This window comes from Oryza sativa, chromosome 7 (assembly GCF_034140825.1).
Source record: "Oryza sativa Japonica Group chromosome 7, ASM3414082v1".
In the NCBI taxonomy this organism is placed as follows: Eukaryota; Viridiplantae; Streptophyta; class Magnoliopsida; order Poales; family Poaceae; genus Oryza; species Oryza sativa.
In genome coordinates, this window is record NC_089041.1 from 16,488,926 (window position 1) to 16,498,813 (window position 9,888).

General features: G+C 45.1%; 1 non-coding gene across 1 annotated transcript; it reads right to left on the bottom strand.

Moving 5' to 3' along the window:
• Positions 1-409: 409 nt before the first annotated feature.
• LOC107278770 (uncharacterized) lies at positions 410-3,018 on the bottom strand. The gene is made up of 2 exons (XR_010742428.1): positions 2,880-3,018; positions 410-824 (listed from the first exon to the last, which is right to left on the bottom strand). It is a non-coding gene; the product is annotated as an uncharacterized protein (transcript).
• Positions 3,019-9,888: the final 6,870 nt, after the last annotated feature.

Sequence of the window (9,888 nt, forward strand, 5' to 3'; positions counted from 1 at the left end):
GATATCGACGCTTGCGGGCGCCGTTTCCTCCTTGGAGGTATTGTCATGCTGGCTCTCTCTTCCTTCAGGTGAAAACCGGGTTCCTTTCGGAATGGGCGTTAACAGCATCCTTGATGTTGCTCCCTTGTTGAAGGCTTCGCTCAGAAGGTTTATGCTCAACTAGAGGATGTTTGGTGGTTCTGGAGACCTCGTTTGCATTATGTTGTTGAAGCTGCTTGCCTTTTGGTAAGCTTGGTAACGACGACTTTTGTGAGGTCTCTTTAGTTGTTTCTTTTCCTTTTCTGTATAGGTTTTTGCTGGTTTTCTGTTTAATTAACCGTGCTTGTTTGGTTTTCGGGCCCGGTTTCTCTTATTAACTGGGCCAATTCTCTTCTTCTATAAATTCCAGCAGGAGAAACTCCTGTCGTCGGTTCCTTAAAAAATAATATGTAGCATATTGATCAAGATAATTTCACTTCAATTTGCCACTACACCTAAAACAAAATTACAAATGGGACGCACAAAACTACATTTTTTTGAAAAAAAAATAAAAGTGACAAAAACAAAATACAAAACTACAAAATACAAAATATGAACTACTTCATTAATATGTAGCAAAATTTGGCCATCACTGCACTGGCAAGCAAATAACTATAGTAGCTTTTTGCAGAAACAAGAAAGAGGAACACCTTGAGCCTTGGCACGACGGTGCGCCCCTGCTATCGAAGAGCTCCTACAGCGTGACTGCGACGTCTCGCTGCCCTCCAAAAACGTCGCACCGTGCTCGTCGAGGTCCCTTGTCATCCAACCATACAGCTCCACCCGCCGCGACGACACGGAGCCACCTAAAACAAACAAACATGACCAAATAAAAAACTTCAGCGTTTGTTGTAATTTTTTAAAATAAAATTTAAAAAATTGACAAAATTAAAAAACAATAATAATTTCACATTAATTTGCCAGTACACCTAAAACAAAATTACAAAATGGACGCAAAAAACCACTAGTTTTGAAAAAAAAAATTAAAAACTGACAAAAACACACACAAATATGACAAAAACAAAAGGAACAAACTAAATTACAAAAAATATAAAAACTAACAAAAAAACAAAATACAGATTACAAAAATTTTAAAACTGATTAATATATAGCAAAATTTTAAAAACTAACAAAAACAAATATGAAATACAATGACAAAATACAAAATCATAGTTGCTATCAAGAAGATAGCGCATCGACTTGATATGTAGTAAAATTATAAAACTGACAAAAACACCTAAAAATTCGCTAACAAAATTACAAATGGGACACATAAAAATATTTCTTAATAAAAATTACAAAAACTGATAGAAGAACAAACACCATTTTGCTAATACCCAGTAAAATTTCCTGACAAAACTAGCCTCTGTTGACTGAGAAAGGTGAAACCATTTTGCAGGCAAAACAAAACTAATGCCCACAGCTAGAATTCTACTCACAAAACTAACCTCTATTGACTGATAAGGTGGTACCATTTTGAAGACAAAACAATACTAAGATTAGATACTTGATTGCAAAACTAACAAAACATAACATTTATGGATTATTGCAATAAAGCTCCAGTGAACTATTTGTAAACAAAATAGTTAAACATATCTGTAAACAAAATAATGTCCCCAATATGCTAGTGATTGCATCAATTTTTCAAAACAGATATTATAGATTTGTTCATGTCCACCAGATTTAATAAAAAATTCCACTAATTTTATCATCTAAAGCGACAAAGATTAATTCCCAAAAGGATAAAATGCTGAAATAAAAGATGTGCATATACATCGGTCCAAACCATGGGATTGTAAAAAAAAAAGATAATTTATATCAGGTCGAACTGTGCCTAGGGAGACAAAGCAGCATGGGGAAAAGGTACGCACAATCCCTAATTAAATTCCATTTGCATATGAAAATTGAGAGCACAGGCATTCAAGAAATAGAGGATATACTATAGGAAAAAAAGTACAAATTACTCCACCGAACTATCGTGGTCCACTAAATTACCCCCTAAACCATAAAACCGGATATTCTTCACCCCTAACTATATAAGCCGGACGAATTACCCCTCGACCCAATCTGCGGTGGTTTTGGTTTACGTGGCGTATGCGTGGCAGTCTAGTCATCATTCTATTTATAAAAAGAATGTGGGACCCACCTGTCATCCACTATTCCTCTCTCTCACTCTTCCCTCTCTCACTCTCTGTCTCACTCTTTCTTTCTCTCTTACGCGCACGGCGCCACGGCGGCGAGGACGGCGGCACGCACGGCAGAGCACCCGCAGCACGCGGCGGTGCGCGGCCTCGGCGCGGGCGAAGGCGCGGCTCACGAGCCTGCACGCCTTCCGGTCGCGCGGCTCCCTCACCCGGTCGAGCACCTGGCCAAGCAAATCTAGCGACAGCGCCGATGTATCGAGGAGGCTCCGACGACGACGACGACGACGACTCCACCGGCTGGCAATCCTTGCACGCGGCGGCGCACGATCCACCTCGTCGCCGCACTGGCAGATCGGTGGGAGAGACCTGTTGCAGATGGCGTTGTCGCAGCAATCTTCCCACGGCCTCGGGGTGCAGAAGGGGCCCGGGTCGGCTCCCCAGTAGACGTCGCTGCAGATGAGCAGGCCCGACGGCGACGACGCCTCCTCGACGTCGTTGCAGCACTCCCACGGCCTCTTCTTCGTCGGCATCTTGGGCGACTTTGCTCCGTCGCTGGGGAGGTGTATCGATTTCATTGTAACCACTATTGGATATTGCATTGCATTATAGATCAGGCCGATCAAATGTCACTCAAATTACGGCGCCGGATGATAATCATGAGAACAACCCGGTGCTCTATCGTTGGATCGCTGCAATGGATGGGAAAATCGTTTGTACCTTGGAGATCGGGGATAGACTGGGAATGCCGGAAGAGAAGCAACTGCTAGTCGTCGGTGGCGGAGGCGGTGGAGCGGAGGAAACCGAGGAGGCTGCGGAGCCCCCGCGCGCGGAGGAAGAAGAAGTCGGCCTTGGCATCGCGCAGCCCCGTGCGCAGCGCCAGCGTCACCTCTGACCTCCCGGTACAGACGCCGCCGCGCCAGCGCCTCCGCGAGCTCCCCGCCGCCGCCGCTGCCTCCCGCAGACGAAGATCCCTCCGCTCCCGATTTCGCACCCGTGCTACCTCCAGCCGCCGCCGCCGCCACCACCATCTCCTTCCGGCTCATCCCCGCTGGAGACACCGACGACGACGCGGAACTCGGCGTGGATGGGGCGGCGCGTCGAGGACAAGAGCGCGCGCGGCGGAGGGAGGTCGAGGCCTTGAGCCTGCGACCGCGTGCGTGCCGCCATCCTCGCCGCCGCCTCCGGCCCTTGTCCGCGTGCGTGCGCGTGTCGGCCACGCTGCCGTCCTTGCCGCCGCCTCCGTCCCCTGTCCGCGTGCGTGCGCGCCGCCGTCCTCGCCGCCGTGCGCGTGTCGGCCACGCCGCCGTCCTCGCCGCCGCCTCCGGCCCCGTCCGCGTGCGTGCCGCCGTCCTCGCCGTCGTGCGCGTGAGAGAGAAGTGAGAGGAAGAGTGAGAGAGGAATAGTGGATGACAGGTGGGTCCCACATTCTTTTTATAAATAGAATGCTGAGTGGACCGCCACGCGTATGCCACGTAAACCAAAATCACCGCGGATTGGGTTGAGGGGGGTAATTCGTCCGGTTTACATGGTTAGGGGTGAAGAATGTTCGGTTTTGTGGTTCAGGAGGGGTAATTCGATCGACCACGGTAGTTCGGGGGGGTAATTCGTACTTTTTCCTATATTATAAATCACATACTGCATCTCCATTCTATGCGCCAAATAGGATGTATTATAAAACCATCGATATAGCTAAATCACTTATATCATTGCACGGAACCAGTAGAAAAAACACAGATCTAATAACAAGGTGCGATAATCACATCAACGGTTCTGTCAAAAAAGGATTCACACCAACGGCAGCGGTGGAGGAGACCTTGCTTGCCTCGTCCCTGCCATTGGAAAATGCCTTGCCTACCTCTGTTGCTGCTGTAATCTTGCTGCGGCGGCGAGGCTCCAGACGCCGCCGTCGATGGCACCGCGGCGACGCCGACGATAATCGCCGTCTCTCTTCTCTGCGTGAGTGGGGGAGAAAAATGGGGACTCCAATTTTGAACAGTTACTGGGTGTTTGGCTTTGGACTTGGACCCGCGCAGCATCGCAGCATGTCAGTCCGAGGCCTATCTTGGATTCAGATCTAACAAAAGAAAACCGGTTCAAGTCCGGTTGCCTGGCGGGCCCGAAACCCCAGCACCAATCTTGAAGATTCCTACATTCCTACGATCTCAAATTCGGCTGATAAAACACAAAAAATCAGCAGGCCGTTATATAGCAAATTCGTAAGTTTGTTTTTTTAAGTATCTCTACATATGTACTTATCCGGTTGCAGGTTCCATCTCTACCACGTCCGCATCCGTACACACAATCATCACGTAGTTTGTGACGATCGACAGCTCACCGACGCGTCACTAGTTAACACTAAATCATACGTGCACACTAATTAGATTTTGTGCCTCCAAATACCGGGTCGACATATCTTCAGACGGATAAAATTACCACAAGTGTTTCTACTGTTGATGGAATAATACGTCGCCTAGCAGTTAGAACTCGGGACTTAATCTAGACCAGGTCCCAGGGCCCTCCTTACCATCCTAGGTCTTATATTCCTCCTTGGGAAGAGTGTAGAGACCTACAAAATTTACATCGCCGACCTATATAAGAAGAGTAGGAAGCCCTCAGAGGGCATAACCACAATCAGATCAATAGATCAATACACCAGGAGGATACAATCCACCAAAATAAAAGTAAGGTATTTCCTCTAATCAATGGGGCTTGAACCTGTCTAAACCTTTGTCTCTGCGCATGTATTCACTTTTAGATCTCGTGCATAGCTCTATAAATTAACATTGATAGTTGGCATTCTAGGTAGGGGTTGTGTCAAAGTATCTCGTCGACAAGCGCAATGGAATCAACTTCAAGAGTCGCTGGATATTTCTTCCCTCGAGGCAAGCTTTTCGCTTCAGTGACTTCGATTTCTTTGCCGATGACTACGTACAGCAAGCTTTCTCTCGCCGACTCGGATCCAAAAGGCGAGTTCTATGAACCACTACCATCTTCAAACCCAATTCTCACATTTGGTTATTGTTGACAGTCGTTAGCAATCAGTTTCGACCGTCAATATTACCAAAATAGAGGAGAACTAGTGATGCTTGCAATGCATATATCTATTAGAATAATAATATTCCACTAGTATTGGGTATACTAACCTTTTGCAGGGAATGACAATAAAGTGAAGGAGAATCGACATCAACTCAAACGATAAATCAATCGGACGATGTCGAGAACCAGACTTATGCATGAATGGGCCAAGAACTTAGAATTGACACGATAAACTGGGCCAAAATTCACAAGTCTGCGAAGAGAAGCAACAGAGGAGGCCGGCAGCCGAAATTTGGCTGGATCGGGCCGGCCCCAGGTTTGGCCGAACCAGGGGGTTCGGCTGAACCCTCCTTAGCGCCACCCGATCCAGGGCTTCGCCTGGACGGTGTGGATTAGCCCCCAATGACGGTTGGAGGGCATTTCCGACCATTCCAACCGCCACAACCGTCATTGGGAGGCTATAAAAGGAGTTGCCATTCTCACTTCACTCACACACCTCAAGCAATAGCTCTTTCATTTCTCTCAAGTTTAGTTTAGTAGTATCTAGCTGGTGGAATAGAAATAGAATAGGAGTCAGGAGTCCGGAAGCCTTCGGGAAGAGTTCGGGTAAGGCTCTAGCAGCTTTCCTTTCCTCTTTTGTAAGCTTTGTACTTTTATTAGAATACTCTTCTTTATACATTTATGGTATTGAAATATTTTCCGAGTATATGAGTACCTACTTTACATTATGTTCATGTTATACTGAATATACGGCTAGCTTATCTGGGAGATGCTTTGGTGCGGGTATAATGTTTGCTTATGCAATTACTCTATCATGACGATGATATTAGAGTATGGTGTCTAGATTACGAGATAACATTATTTGGGGTTATATATTGCGGATGAGAGGTGGGCCGCTGATGGTGACAGCTCAGTACGGGTATTCCTCCGTGCCTATATATAATCCTAAGTTAATTCCCTTGGAAGGGTATTCCTCCGTATTTAGCCCCGGTTGTATGGTCGTGATGGGCTGTCGTAAGAAACTCGGCAGTCAGGGGTGGCTTCTCGAAGTACCAGGAGGGCATCGGATAGAGGGTATTAGCTAGTATACCAGTTAACTAGAATGTATGTATACTATGTATAATTGTAGTATAGGAATAGATTTCCTTTCTCTTTTCTTTCCACTTAGTTTAGATGACATATTATGAGGATGAGTAGTTATGCTTGTGTGTCACTCTACCCTTGGATTATCTTAACCCCTGCTAGAATATGATTATCACAAGTAATATATAAATTATTAGCTGAGTTCTCTCTACATGATCTTCCCACGGGATAAAATAAATACGATACCCTTGTAATACTCTCAGGTGAAATGTTACAATGGTATATCCGTGCGCTTGCGGATAATCTCTGTAATCATAATATACTAGAAGTATTTCTGCGCCATTGCTGGGAATTATATTTCTAGTAATGTCGTTAAGAAATACCAACAATTATGAACTCCTCCCTAGCTTTATAGCCATGGTTTGGGACCAATCCTTCTCCAGACTTGACCATGAAAAATCTATACCACCATCTGCGAGAGTTTGAGCAACCGTGCTCGTGCATGATGATTTCAGGCATGACACAAGAAACTCTAAATAGGAAGTTGTTCCCGTTCTCTCATAGAGCGCAAAACAATGGTATATTATTTCCATAGTTAGTACAAATGGTAATTGGGAGGAGCTAAGAGACAAATTTTTATCTTGGTTTTTTCCCTTTGTCCCATGTCTTCCCCTAGAGAAGAGAGATTCTTTACTTTCGACAAAATGAGAAGGAGTCTATTGGTATAGCTTGGGCTAGGTTCTCGCTTTTAGTGCGATCTAACCTAGACTTGTCCATTCCTGATCATGTGTTGCTACAACACTTCTGTTTGGGTTTAGACAAGGAGTTTGACCATTATCTTGACATTACGGCTGAAGGATCTTTTGCCCATGAAACACTAGCTAGCCGAAGGAAGGGAAACCTTATATCACATCTTAGAAAACACTTCCTTCGTTGCCATATATGAGCCCCTCCAAGAGGTAAGCACGTCCAGCAATGAGGTGTCCAAGCCTATACAAATTGCATATTACTCTGCGCATCCATAATACATTTTGCACATTTGCCCGTTTCTAGTCTAAAATTCCCATTCTTGCTCCTTCCTTTTCCCATCTCCTCAACAACTCCAAACCAGAGTCCCCATTCCATAGTTCCCATTTGCTCCCAATCCTAAGGTTAATGTGAGAAGTGATGTGAGTGAGGGTGAGCTAGCTTGGGGCTTCTAGCTACGTCGTCTTCCTTGTCGCGGAGACGGCCACAACGGCGACGCCTCCCATGACCCATCAGGGGCGGCTGCTGTGTCGCTGTCGGCAACAGCTGCTACACCGCCCTCAAGGTTTTCGACAAGACTCAGCTACTGTCGCACGCACTGGGAGCTGTCTGTGCTCTACTGCCTCGCATGCCCACAAGCACAGCTGCAGGCTTGCAATGAGGAAGAAGAAATTTGTTGGTTGTTTGACTTGTTTCCTTGAAATAAGGTACATACACTACTAGAAAATCGATTTTTCATGGCGTTTGGAAAATATTTTTCATGGCGGCCATGTGGAAAAACCGCCAGCGCAGAAAATCGTGGGGGTGGGGGGTCAAGGGCCGCCAGCGGAAACACATCTTCGCCAGCGGTCTACTTAAGAAGGCCGCCAGCGAAGATTGGATATCTTCTCTGGCGTCTCTCTTAAGCTCATGCCAATGAAGGTATTGTATCTTCGCTGGCGGTAAGGGGATGCGGCCCGCCAGCGAAGATGTAGGTGTCTTTGCTGGCGGCCCTCTTAACATAACGCCAGCGAAGATACCATATCTCCGCTGGCGGTGTGGTGACGTGGACCGCCAGCGAAGATACCTATATCTTCGCTGGCGGCGTCCTTAAGCCTCCGCCACCTCAAATCATTTTCAATGGCAGTTCAAACGAACCGACATATGATGACCGCCAGGGAAAATGCGCTGAACTATATGAACCAGCTACAGTAACCTCGAGCACCATTAGGAGCATGATTTTCTCTCTCTTAAGAACACATATATAGGGGGGAAGGTTTTGATCTTGAATCTTTTGAAAGATTTATTGTACCAGAGGTTAGTTATAATTTGTCCTACTCTTTTTGTCAACTTTTTTTTTCATTTTTATTGGTTGTATGTTGAGATTTTTCATCGCAAAAAATACTTGACATGGAGAAAGAAAATTATTTTATATTTGTTATTTGGAGCTCAAAATGGCAAACTTTGCAAGAAATATTGTGTATGATCGATGTTCCATATATATATATATATATCTAGTTTTCGATAGGTTTATTTTTAGCAGATTTATATATTAGTTAACTGCAAAAGAATGAGCTAGCTAGGAAGAGAAGAAGAGAAAGAAGGGTAGTTTGGTAATTCGTCCGAGGGATGTATGTTTTATATATGCAGATTTTTGGCTAGCTTTAATTATCTTGTTCAAAATATTTAAACTAACTAAAGTTGTATTATTTTTTCTGCAATTAATTAATTAATGCATAGATGGTGGATAGGGCATGGATGAATAAAGAGAGATATCGTGCGTCGTACATTGAAGGAGTCGACATATTTATGAAAACAGCTAAGAAGAATGCTGCATCTAAGAAGACCAAAGATATTAGATGTCCATGCGTGCACTGCAAAAATCAGAAAAGTTGGAACGATCCATCTGTAATTGAGCAACACTTGGTGACGCATGGATTTGTTGAAAGCTACACAAACTGGTCACATCATGGAGAGATCCCAGCAAGCAAGTGCCGAACTAGGCTACAGTACGCGACGAAGTGTTGAGCTGGGACGAGGATGTCATTGTAGTAGCTGAAGAAGAAGAAGAAGAAGAAGTGCATGCAGTAGAACCCGTTGATGATTATGATGAACTTGTTGGTGGCAATGGTCAGCACAATACAGTTGATGATGCCGATGATGGTAATGTCAGCGTAGATGATGGTAATTTTGCAGATTTGGAAGAGATGTTACGTCATGTTGAACCTGAGGTTGTTGCTGGGTCCGCTCGTGGGTTGGATAACTTTGATGCATTGAAAAAGGCAGCGAATGATCTTTTGTACGATGAGACAAAGGGCTGTGAGAAGGATTTCACATTGTTGCGGACGGTGCTTGAGCTTATGAGATTGAAGGCCAGAAATGGTTGGTCCGACAGTAGTTTTAATGACTTGTTGGTTCTGTTGAAGAAACTTTTTCCGCAACCCAACTCCCTGCCAACAAGCACATATGAAGCGAAGAAGCTTATATGCCCTTTGTCACTGGGTGTGCGAAAGATACACGCGTGTGTTAACCACTGTATCCTATTTCGTAAAGAGTACGAGGATTTGGATAGATGCCCAACATGCAAGAGTAGTCGATACAAAACAAGCCGTAGCCAGTCCGAGGGTCTGGATGTTGCCCTTGACGATGTAGAAGAGTTTGATCCATGCAAAGACAGTAACAAAAAGAAGATTCCCCAGCTTGTCATGTGGTACCTTCTGGTGAAAGATCGTCTAAAGCGTTTGTTCTCAAACCCGAGGGATGCCGAATTGATGCGCTGGCATCACGAAAAGCGAAAAAAAGGATGGGATGATTCGACATCCTGCAGATGCAAGACAGTGGAAGGAATTTGACAGAAAGTATCATAAGTTTGCAGAGGATC